At 37.0% G+C, this 11,764-nt stretch overlaps 1 non-coding gene and 1 pseudogene across 2 annotated transcripts; both read left to right on the top strand.

Annotated features, from left to right (window-relative positions):
• Nucleotides 1-48: 48 nt before the first annotated feature.
• Nucleotides 49-4,262, top strand: LOC145218371 (cytochrome P450 2B19-like; annotated as a pseudogene). The gene is made up of 5 exons (XR_013857579.1): nt 49-509; nt 2,380-2,484; nt 3,662-3,793; nt 3,854-4,047; nt 4,108-4,262. The product of XR_013857579.1 is annotated as a cytochrome P450 2B19-like (transcript).
• Nucleotides 4,263-6,931: 2,669 nt separating this feature from the next.
• Trnas-gga (transfer RNA serine (anticodon GGA)) lies at nt 6,932-7,005 on the top strand. Its single transcript has one exon. It is a non-coding gene; the product is annotated as a tRNA-Ser (tRNA).
• Nucleotides 7,006-11,764: the final 4,759 nt, after the last annotated feature.

The following is an 11,764-nucleotide window of genomic DNA, read 5'->3' as shown; positions in this document are numbered from 1 at the left end:
TTCAGGTAAATCATTTCGCTGAAATTAATATAGCTTACAAAATTACCAATGACAATCTCTGGTGTTGAAATATGCTTTGCTGAAAAAGAGTTTTGTTAACAAATTATTTTCTAATGTTTATATTGGTTAGGAAAATTGTGTTTTATGCTTTTCTTTTACTTACAAGAAGAAGCTTGGCAACTTGGTGATGGGATAAACCAGAATTATCTTGGTGGCATATGTGACAAAGTGTTACTGTTCATAAGATACACTTTTCAATGGTGTGATAGTTGATGTTTTATATGTGTGCCAACAAAAATATTATTTTACTTATAATTTAGTTTTTACTAGAAATCATTTTGGTTTTACTTGGCCTGTTATCATGTTAGTTTGGTTAATGTTTGGAGAATTTTGCCTTCTTTTCTACTTTGCATTGACCAGTATGAAAAAACCCAAGAACTTCCCCCCTGGTCCAGTGGGCTTACCTTTCATTGGAAGCAGTCAGCACATTGCTCCAAACTTTAACAAAAGTAAGTCACCTGTGATGCAAATAGCATTGTGGAGAATAATTCTCTTTTTTTCAGAGATTGAAAAGATTGCTGCAATCTATGGAAATATATTTAGTGTTAAATTTAAAAGTATGAATCTTGTTTGTATTTGTGGGCTTGATTTGCTGAAAGAGGTGCAAAAGTTATTTTTTAAAATGAATACATTTTTATTGTATTCAAATTTTGAAGGTTATGAATGAAAATCCCAAACCTTATTCTGAAAGACCTCCATTACTTATGTATGAATTAATGAGAGGACCAAACTTGGGAGGTATATGGTCTGATCAAATATTTTGCTTGGACTCTTTCTAAAATTTGTTGTATTATAGGTGTGATTGTTGGTCAATATGGACCAAAATTGGTTGCACATAGAAAGCTATTTCATTCTGTATTCAGAAATATGGGAAATACGAACACCAATTTTGACAAAATTGTTATTCAGGAATTACCTGAATTTGTTGAGAGTATAGAAAATTTAATTGAAGCAAATCCAACAGTTGATCTAACTACTATATTTGACTGTGCAGTATTGAATGTTATTGCACATTACATATTTGGAAATAGGTATGAGTAATTTTATACTTTGTAAAGACATATCCTAATTATAGTTTTAATCAATAGGTATTCATACAGTGACAAAAAATTGAAATGGCTTATTCATTGTAACAATGAATGTTTTAAAGAGGTTGGACAAGTATTTGGTGTAGCCTTAACTCTTTGTAAATAGTGAAAATAGAGTATCACAAAAAAACAAGAGACTGAAAAAATCCCAGAGACTGCATTGATTTCCATTTGGAAGCAATGTCATCACAATCACTTTTCTGACGAGGGTATGTAACTGTCAGAAAGTAGAAATATATGATTCCAGTTCTCAGAGTCACAGTAATTATCTCAGTTCTGAAGGGAACACATGTAATCATCACTCCCCTTCCCTGAAAGGGACACAATTGGATTTTAATCCCTTTCTTTTTATTCTACCCTGAAGTTTGTACCACCTTTTTTGCCATGAAATGTTTGATGGATTTGAATAAAACTTTCACAGATGGTGTAGATATATTTATGTAGACATGCCCTTTGTTAGATTGCCTCGCTAGCACTACCATTTACCCCACTACCCCCCTAACATGGGTGAAATTCTAAACAATGTCTAAATTGTATGAAATTTAGTTAGCTTGTAGAATTCATTTATAGGTGCTGATTGCTGTGTTTTACCCTTTAGCCTCAACATTTACCCCACTAGCCCCCTAAAATGGGTGTATTTAAAACAAATTTCTGAATTGAATCAAATTTGGATAGCTTGTATAATTTGTCATTCATATGTATCAATTGTTGTGTTTTACCCTAAAGTCTCTTTGTTTACCCCATCATTCCTTTAAAATAGAATTATTATTATTGTCGCACAGTAATGATCACTGTGTTTGACCATGCAACACCAAACTTTCTCATGGTTATCTCTTGAATTGCATTATTTACAAGTGTACATACAGGGACCCATGAATTTCTGCCTGCGGATGCAAATTAATGTTACAAAAAACAGTGACTAATATGGGACTATTATAAAATAAGCATATGGAATATATTAAAGTTTTAAAATAGATCATAGTGTATGTGCAATGGCAAAATGTGATAAGCCACTCTCATAGGTTTACTTATTTTTTACCTGGAGTTTGTCCACACCATTTTTCCATGAAATGTTTGATGGATTTGGATGACATTTACTCAGATGATAGATACAATCATGTACAATTGCAATATATTTTGTTTGACTTCATGGCTTTGGTGGTTACCAAAATAAAAGCTAAGGCATTTTGAAAAATGATTGCTATTTCTTACCAATAATATAACACTTAAGATTTAGAATGCTCTGCGGTGGACTTCTTTCAAGCTGGAACTGAGACAATAACAACCACACCAAAATGGGCAGTTCTTTATGTTGTCAACAATTCAGATGTTCAAGGTACAAAATATTGACCTGGGTATTTTTGTACTCAAAATAAACTAAAAAATGTATTTCATCAGTTTTTTTATTGTGTCTAATATTAGTTGTTCCTTTGAACAAGAAAGATAGTTTAAAAATAGCTATATGAAGGTAAGCTTTTTCTGGTTTTACTTTATTTCATGGCATTAGGTCCAGTGGTTCTTAACCTTTTTTTGTCCACCCCCCTAAGGTGTTTGTCGGGCACTTCACGCCCCCCTGAAACAGGCAAAAAACGACATTTTTGAACACATGCAGCAATGGAACTACCAAAAGTTTCCGTTGCCTATGTTGTAAGCCAGGGATCACCTAATTACGGCCCGGGGGCGTTAAATGTGCAAACATTCATTATACATTTTAGTAATAATTTTACCTGGTCTAACAGGATCGCAAGGCATAAGTATCACCCAAAAGCAGTTTGTTACGTCACAGACGAAAAAGCAAAGAATGGTAATTGTGTGCGAACAATTGCCTTTTTAGTTCTTTGTGGTAGAATAAACGTGCATTAGTTGGTATATGTGACAGTTTTTTATTTTTCATAATTTTACAATCAAACAGCGGTACCATCTGAATACAAATAAGATCGTGGGACGACATGAACCCTTTGTGGCCTGGTCAAAATCGCCCCGCGAGTGTCAGTTTGGGAAAGGCTGCGTCAGGGCTTGTAACCCGTGCGGCTCTCGAGCGTGATTATTAAAATTATCCAGCCCACAGTTAAAAAAATTTGGTGACCCCTGTTCTAAACTGACAAACTAAAAACTTTGCATTGTATGTCATTCAAAATTTGTGTTTCGCCATAAGGTATACCAATATATTGCATCGTAATATTCGTTTTATTTTATGTGTTGCTCGCAAACAATACACTACACTTGCAAAATTAATTTTATAGGGAGGTGAGTCCAAAGTTAAATAAATTTGGTTATTTAACTTTTGGCTCACGCCCCCCTTGGAAATGTCTGGCGCCCCCCTAGGGGGGCGTGCCCCCTCGTTTAAGAACCACTGTATTAGGTGATTTTATGTGTTGTGTTTATGTTGTAATAGGTACATTTTTATTTTGTAATAGTTTTCTTTCTTATTGGATGTTAAATTGCTATTGATTAAAAAGTATAGGTAGGCCTAAGATTAATTTATATTTTTTCCTAATCAAATTTTTCTGCAGAAAAAATTCATGCTGAAATTGATAAAGTTTTGGGTTGTGAGAAGTGGCCTTGCTATGAAGACAGACTGAAAATGCCATTTACTGAAGCAACTATATTGGAAGTCCAAAGAAAAGCCAATATTGCCCCAATAGGTTTGTGCACAATGATTAGGTATTATCTATAATGATATGCCAAAAAATGTTATGTTAAAGGTATTTTGCATTCAACTAATAAGGATGTAAAGTTGGGAGGTTATGATTTGCCAAAAGGCACATGTATCGTGCCATGTTATCATTCCATACACTATTCAAGCATTGGAAAAATCCAAACCAATTTGATCCCACAAACTTTCTGGATGCAGATGGTAAAGTTGGAACGAGACCTGCTTTTATGCCATTTGGAGGAGGTAAGTAAGAGAGTTTTACCACTTGCAAGTGTCAACTTATTAAATCATAATGTTATTTAGGTTTATATTTGGGAATGATTATGTTTGGGAATGAACATTGCCAAACAGGAACTGTTCCTGTTTTTTGTGGCATTGTTGCAACGCTTTAAACTTCAACCTCCACCTGGTGTTTCAAAATTGGATGAAGAATATGTTATAGGTGTCTCATTGCAACCTAAACCATATGAAATAGTTGTGAAAAGTCGGCGCTGAGAGCCAATATTTGTGTATAAAGCATGACTGCGTTTCGACAATTACTTTTGTCATCATCAGGTCGTCAGAATTAAAAGCAACAGAAGGCTTGCAACTAGGTGCGGCACAACGATAAAAAAGGGGGCGACGCCAAGTGAAAGATTAAACAAGAAAGATTAAAAAAAGAAGCAATTAAACGGTAACAAAAAACACGCGTTAAGCAAACGGCTGTCCCGAGATATTAAACAAATAGGCTAGAGCAGCGGTTCTCAACCAGTGGGCCATGGAAGCATTTTGATTGGGCCACAGACCAATCAAATAAAAAACTTTTTTTAAGAATTTTCATTTGTGTCACTACACTCAATCTTACAAGGATAATGGCTTGGGGAGGAATTGAGAAGGAATGTAAATTAATTTTGAATTATTCTATTTACGGCATAAAGTTACTTTGAGTTTCTGCAACCCCGTATGTTTATGATGTAATACACTACTTTGTGATTACAATAAAGCCAGATAATAGCAGCATATCAATTGTCCAATTATTCGGTCATAACTGAAAGTGCTTGATTAAAGAAGGGAAAGTGCTGTTTTACGATTTTTTGCATTATATTATTTTGAACTTATTATCTGTTTAAAATATATCCTTTTGTTTTGTTTTTGTTCTGAACCTACTTTATAGTTGTTTCTTTCTTTCATAAAAATTTACTGGGCCACAGAATTTTTGTGCAATGAAAGTGGGCCACGAAAGAAAAAAGGTTGAGAACCACTGGGCTAGAGCGATGTTGATTTCTGAAGTTTGTTTAATTCCGGCTCATTTTGTTGTGTGAACAAAGATTCGAGCAGCATTAATTTGTATCGGTGTTTTGCTCTGCCCGATACTTCTGGGTCGGAGAAATTTACAAGGTGGGTCGGGTGCTCTAGTCTAGGAGGTGCGAGCAGACGTGTGATCATAGGCGCCGAGTTTTACAAAAATGCAAGATGGCGGACATAAAATATGACGTCAGTTTATGTGACGTCACTAATGCATGCAACCACAAGAACTCAAATTCAAAGCCAAACAAAAATGTAAATGTAACTTGTAAGAAACACCGACGCATTGCATGATTTGAATGTTGACCGCTGACGTATAGTAGACCTTATTTTTCATAACAGGAACAGAGGTCCCATTGCTGATTATTACAGCTGTTTTGCAATATGTTTCAGGTGATCGTATAAAGTAGTCCCGTTTCGATGATGTGATTTGTCTATGAATTTAAATGAACACGTAACAGGGACCGACGGGGGTTTTAAAAAAGTTTTCTTTTAATTTGCGCGTAATTTTTGTACATCAATTTGCGTATTTGCAACTGCGTTGCGTATCTATAAATTATAGTTTGTTGTAAAACAAAAATCCTTTGTCGAAAAAGGGTGGAAGCTACGCCGGTCTTGACCAGGGCTACTAAAACTGTCTTGCTTTGCGACCCCATTTTAAAACAGAAATTTCTACGCGACCCCATGATGGGTAAAGCCCAGGGGTGCACAACCTTTTCGCTATGCCGGTCGCATCACAAATCCTTATTTGACCAGGCCGCTTATTGCCTGCTTGCTAAAAATTAAAAAAAAAATTAAAAATTAAAATAACTGATGTTGACCCCAATTGGTCTAGATAAACTAGAAGTACCCTTTGTCCCCGTACGGGACTAACTACCGGACCCGACAGATCCTGGAACATGTCGGACAACATGCTGTTCCAAGCGTTCTGAGTTCATGTGTAGCATGGCCTCACAAGTTACTTTTATTGCAAAGAAAGATGTGTCCTCCCAAAAATAGGTTGTGTGGTAGGACTACAATGCGTGCTCACAATAAGTCTGTGGATGTTTTTATTCCGAACACAGGTCAGTCAGAAAAGCCTATCAGTGAAATAATCTACTGCAAAAAGATCGAACTGTTTTACTTGATTTCTGGATGCATTTTGGTTATTTAGAACGTTTCTACACCGCTGCTTCTTACAGTGACTTGAAAGGGTAATTGAGATTTTTTGAGGGAAGTGAAATGCGTGCTTTCGGGATTTGGTCAGCTAGTAGCAACACAAAAAAACACAAAGATATATCAAGATATAGGAGTAGCAGATCGTTGTATCATTAGATTTGACCGCAAAAGTACAAAATGGCCTGGTTGCGTTATAGTGCGACAACAAGCGATGTCAGCGTGGGTAGCTCATTTTAATCGCCCTGAAAACACATTGAAAAAACAAATTTCCACAGGTATTTTTGAGGAATGTTCACTCAGCATTGCGTGCAAAAGACAAATATTTTGCTTGCTTTCTGTTTACTTGTTGCATGAAGAGCTGTATTTTAGATGCAAAATCTGTAAAACAAGAACATAGTGTACGCATTTTAATAGGTTTAAAGAGTAACATATGGTGACCTTGTGCCTTGTGGTTAAACTACTTTTTAACAAGCACAGAAACTTATGGCAACAGAGAAAATCGTTTGCTGCAACAACAATAGAATAAAGATTGACTAACACCTAGAACGGTGGTTGTCCCAAAGTTGTTGAATATTGTTTGTTTACGATCGAAGAATCTGGCGATCCCCTACTACGAAGCTGACATGTGCAGCAACGAGGCAGGCAACGGTGCTCGTGATTCGACTTTCGGCGGATTCTCCACTGAGCCTGCGTAGCTCAGTTGGTAGAGCGGGAGTCCCGGAAAGACTCCTGTCGTGAGTTCGAATCCCACCGCAGGCTAGATTTTTCTAGCCTACGCCTTGCCATGTGGTGGTGAATGCTTGGTGACCGGCTGATTCGGTATGGCGCCTTCAATGGGTCTGGCGTAGGCTACTGTGATTTATGTATGAGTGTGCCGTGATCGCTGGTCTGCATAGACGCTTCAGGGCTGATCCCAGTTATGAATTTATGTTCATCTTAACTGATACGATCGAAGAAGGTATAGACTGTGGAATAGGCTACGTTTAAAGCAACCATTACGCTGCTAAAATCTTGTGCTGGTTGCACAATTATGTTTAATATGGCGTATTATCACGACAACTCCCATAATCTAGGTAGCCGAAGGGGTGTATGCAACCTCAAGAAGTGGAGGGATAAAAATCATTACCTGCGGATTTTGTTATTTGTGCACCATACAAGACAATATTCCAACAAACGTTTACAGAAAAATGTCAAGCGTTGTTTTCATAAAGAGCGAAAATCCATTGCAAATATTGCGGAAGATTTTTTTTAACTTGTAGCATTATTTTGTGTTGATGACGTCACAAAGACTTGTTTTAAACGTGGTTAATAAGGGATCGACTAAAGCAGGGCTTCCCAAACTTTTTTAAATGCGACCCCTTTTAATATCTTTAAATTTTCTGCAACCCTTCACGGATAATATGATAAACAATGCAAAAAATACGTTTGTTGTATTGAAACGCCTAATTCGAGCGAAAACTAAAAACAACCTACCGGTACTCGGAGTCTACTACTTTACAAGTCCAAACATCAATACCTTTTACGTGCTTTAGCCTTTAGTTTATGTCACATTGTTTTGCAAATAAGCGCTTATCACCTTGGACCAAGTTTAGGCCGTTGGAGTGCTTTGCAAACGGACATAAAACACTGCTTAGAAATCGTAAATTTATTACCTATTTTTATTAGAGAAAGTTATTGCGCCAAACTTTAAACCAGTGGTTCTCAAACTTTTTAAGCATGCGGCGCAGCAAATAGCTAAAATTTCCTTTTGCGGCACACTTTATACATAAACATCACAAAAGTTGTTCAAAGAATGTTAATTTTCAACTTTATGGTGGTGAGTAAGGATGCTTTTCATTACCAATAACAAAAAAATTAGCTTTGTCAAGCCCACCAGTATTTCGTCATGAGTCCTAAAACACCAGGGAATGTTTGCACTTTGAAACCGGGAATATTTCGCGGTACACTGGGAAATCTTTCACGGCACACGGTTTGAGAATCACTGCTTTAAACGCTAGTCTATAACTCTATATGCCACCTTGCATTAAAATGCCTGTGTATTTTAAAACAATTGCAATTATTGCGTTTCAACCGACGTTTGTTCGATCAATGGCGTCACTAATACAAGCGGGTTTGCGCTTAGCTGAAAACGTTTTAAAACCGACGTAACTTGAACAAAAATGACACTGTATGACGTTATACAAAGGTCAAGGCCGGGGTTGTGCGGCATCCCCGTACTCTACGCCAGTGTATGGAGTACTTTCTGCAAAATTGGTACAGCTCTCTGCGACCCCTCAAGTTTGTTAAGCGACCCCTTGCGGGGTGGCGACCCCCAGTTTGATAAGCCCTGGACTAAAGCCTGACTTGGTAGACTGACCTGACTTTGTTCTTGCAACAACAAAAAAAGATTTAAAAAAGAGATTTTCGAAAAAAAAAAAGATTTTCGTTGATTGGGAAAAGCCTGACTTTAAGAATTGCCGTTTGGACAAGGGCTGCTGACTGCAAATATTAAGTATGACCATAGTCTTTATGACTGCAGAAAGACTGCTGGTGTTGTTTATATGGGCGACTTTTTCGCACATTGAAGATTGACCGGACAAGAAAAGAAAGCAAACCAAGGTTGAGATATATTATAAAATTTACACGTTCTTAAAATATTTATTGTAGGCCTACCTTCTCGAATTAGAAGCCATGTTGATTACTATCATAAATAAAATGCCAAAAACGGCCATTGCAGAAATGATAATGAGAGGTAATGAATTCATCTTTAGTTCAGTGTTTGAAGTATGTAAAATTCTTCCTGCACAAAAAAGCATTGTGAATTAAATTGCTTACCACTTTAAAGGGTTTTTGGGCCAATAAACATTAACCGTAGCGCAAAAAAAAAAATTAAATATTGGTTACAGCTTGTTTGGAATAATTCTACCTGTTTTGAAGACTATGTATTTACCCGTTTAATATTTTTAACTACCTTTTTTATCAAAAACTGTTTAAATTTTAGTAGCTACATACCATTAAAATCTGTAACGCTCTTATGTTGAACACAACTAGAATCGTATGGTTTGACTCTACTGTTACACATCACAGAGTTACAACAGCAAACTGCCAGTGGCCCTGTAACACAAAATGAAAATATGCTCTACTGAGTTTCCTTGCAAGCGAATTGTGCCAGTTCCAATGCGGATCGCTATTTAGATATTTTGTACTTAATTAGAAATGCAACTCGTCAACTAAGAAAATGTGTGATATCTCAGTGATAAAATACAGACCAATAGCACGAAATTCTACGCAACATGATAAATAGGTAATGTAGGCGTTAGAGGACGCATGTAATAACACATTTATTCCAAACAACTACAATGCCTCACAACCGTCAACAGGGTTGCCCAACCTCTATTGCCTTTGGGGTGCATTTACATCAAAGTTTTTATTTTACAGCAGTTTTGTAAAATGATAGTTGTTATATCGATAACTTTAAAACGAATCTAGAATAAAGTTATTGCATGTAATTATTGGTTTAGCCAAAAGTAACAATTTGTAACAAGTCCGATCAGGCCGATCAGTCATACGTGGCTCACAAGTTGCTTTACAACATATAGACACATAAAATACAAATTTTAAATTCGTACCCAAGGGACAATAGAACGATCCTGCTTTTGAAGCATTTATGACAACCGTTGAACAAGTGTTGTTCCTACACTCCGACTTTAACTTTTGTTGCTTTATGATTTCACTCCAACAACCTAATAACATATATGTTATTATAATTCTCACTGGTAAATTTGCGAGACGCTATGTCACATTACTGTTGCAAAATTCACCGACAACCAGCGTTTGCAGTAGGCTAACTGCAAAAATGAATATTTTTCGAAAAGAAAGCTCCAGTTTATAAGCTTGTGTATTAAGTGTAAAAATAGATCTTTTTAAATGATTAATTTCAGCAGTTGGTAATGGAGATGAAAAAGTTGCTTAATCCGACAATGAAAAAGTTGAAATTTGATCGATATGGTGCAAAATTAAAAAACAAACAAACCCTGTCGCAGTGGAAAAACCTCTCTTCCAAACTGAAACCAGATGGTCGCACATGCCTGAAACAAACCAAAAATTTTGTTCAACATTCTTGTGATAAATCGGGTCAAAAACAAATTACATCATGCCGTACCGACGCTTAAGCCGAGATTCAGAAAAAAGGTAAACTTCGTAATGTTTTTATTTTTCGGTCCAACTCCAAAACTTAAAAAAGTGCCAAACTGCCTCCCCAATGTAAATTTAAAGAATCACACTTCACGATACATATCCATAACAGTGACAATGACAAGACCCTTTTAGTTACCATACCGGTTGATTTCATTTCATTCCCACATGCTTCGCAACTCGATAAGTGGTAAAAGTAACTTATTAGCGAACTTTATCTTGGGAAATTGGTGGATGTGAGTTGTGCAATGAAGACATACCTCGTCGTCACGACAACGAACCGTTGAAATCGCAGATGAATTGCTGGGATGTAGAATGACGTCTTGAAGATTGTTTTGGTCTCTTTTTAGTTTGCGACATAGCAGACTTTCGCTCAAGGTAACAAGAAACAACATCAATAGAACTTCACAGACCTGACTACCAGCCATCGAAAAATTACTGGAGTCCGATGTCCAACCATTAAGACCAACTCGCTTCTAATGGCAAACTGTTATATAGTCTTGGTTCCAAATGAAATATTGCGTTCGAAAGAAATGATTAATGGGCAACTACCAAGCCATGTTAAATACGCAACGTGACAAAAGTCTCGAAACACCCTATACGACATGACTGCAAAGTAACACCCGACTCCCATTGGCGATAAAGAAAGCAGGCTCAAACCATGATCTATGTCATATGCAATGCCCTCCCTTCAAAAAGCTGAATTCGCAGGTGGCCGGGCACAGCTGAATCACGGGGGTGTCCTGGAAACAATCCAAACAAGTCATTAGCTTTGATGGGCGGAAGCTTGTTTGTAAGACTTGCTCCGTTCACTGCTTTGTGATGATGGTACGCTTGTCAAAGGCGGTTTCGTAGACATTCTCTTGCTGATGAATTGACACACCAAATATGATAAAGCAAATAGCACAATTATACCAAACTAATAAAACAAAACATTAGACTACTTGATTCGTTTGTCACAGTCTGTTTCACATACTCCGTATGTAGATTGTAGAGCAAGTATGTAGATTGTAGGGATGGGCCAAGCCGAGTCAGAACCCGAGTACTCGGTACCGAGCATCGCTGTTTTTGATGCTCGGTGCTCGGTGCTCGGCCGAGTAGTTGCACAAACTGACCCGAGCATTAAATTTGCATATTCATGCCCTGCTAACATACGTAACTAGTGTTCGAAAGGGTATCTATGAACAAAAACGAATGATTTTTCAAATGTATTGGATGGTGGAAAAACGCATACTTCATGGGCATGTACAGCTTATAATACACCGCTGGTGACGTAAGAGACCTTGTAGAGCTAGAACGTAGAAAGGGGATTTTTTGTGACGTCATAATGCACCGAGCGTGCTCG

This window comes from Phallusia mammillata, chromosome 1 (assembly GCF_965637545.1).
Source record: "Phallusia mammillata chromosome 1, kaPhaMamm4.hap1.1, whole genome shotgun sequence".
NCBI lineage: Eukaryota > Metazoa > Chordata > Ascidiacea > Phlebobranchia > Ascidiidae > Phallusia > Phallusia mammillata.
Note: the sequence above shows the minus strand (reverse complement) of the source record. Positions and strands in the feature narration are given on the sequence as shown.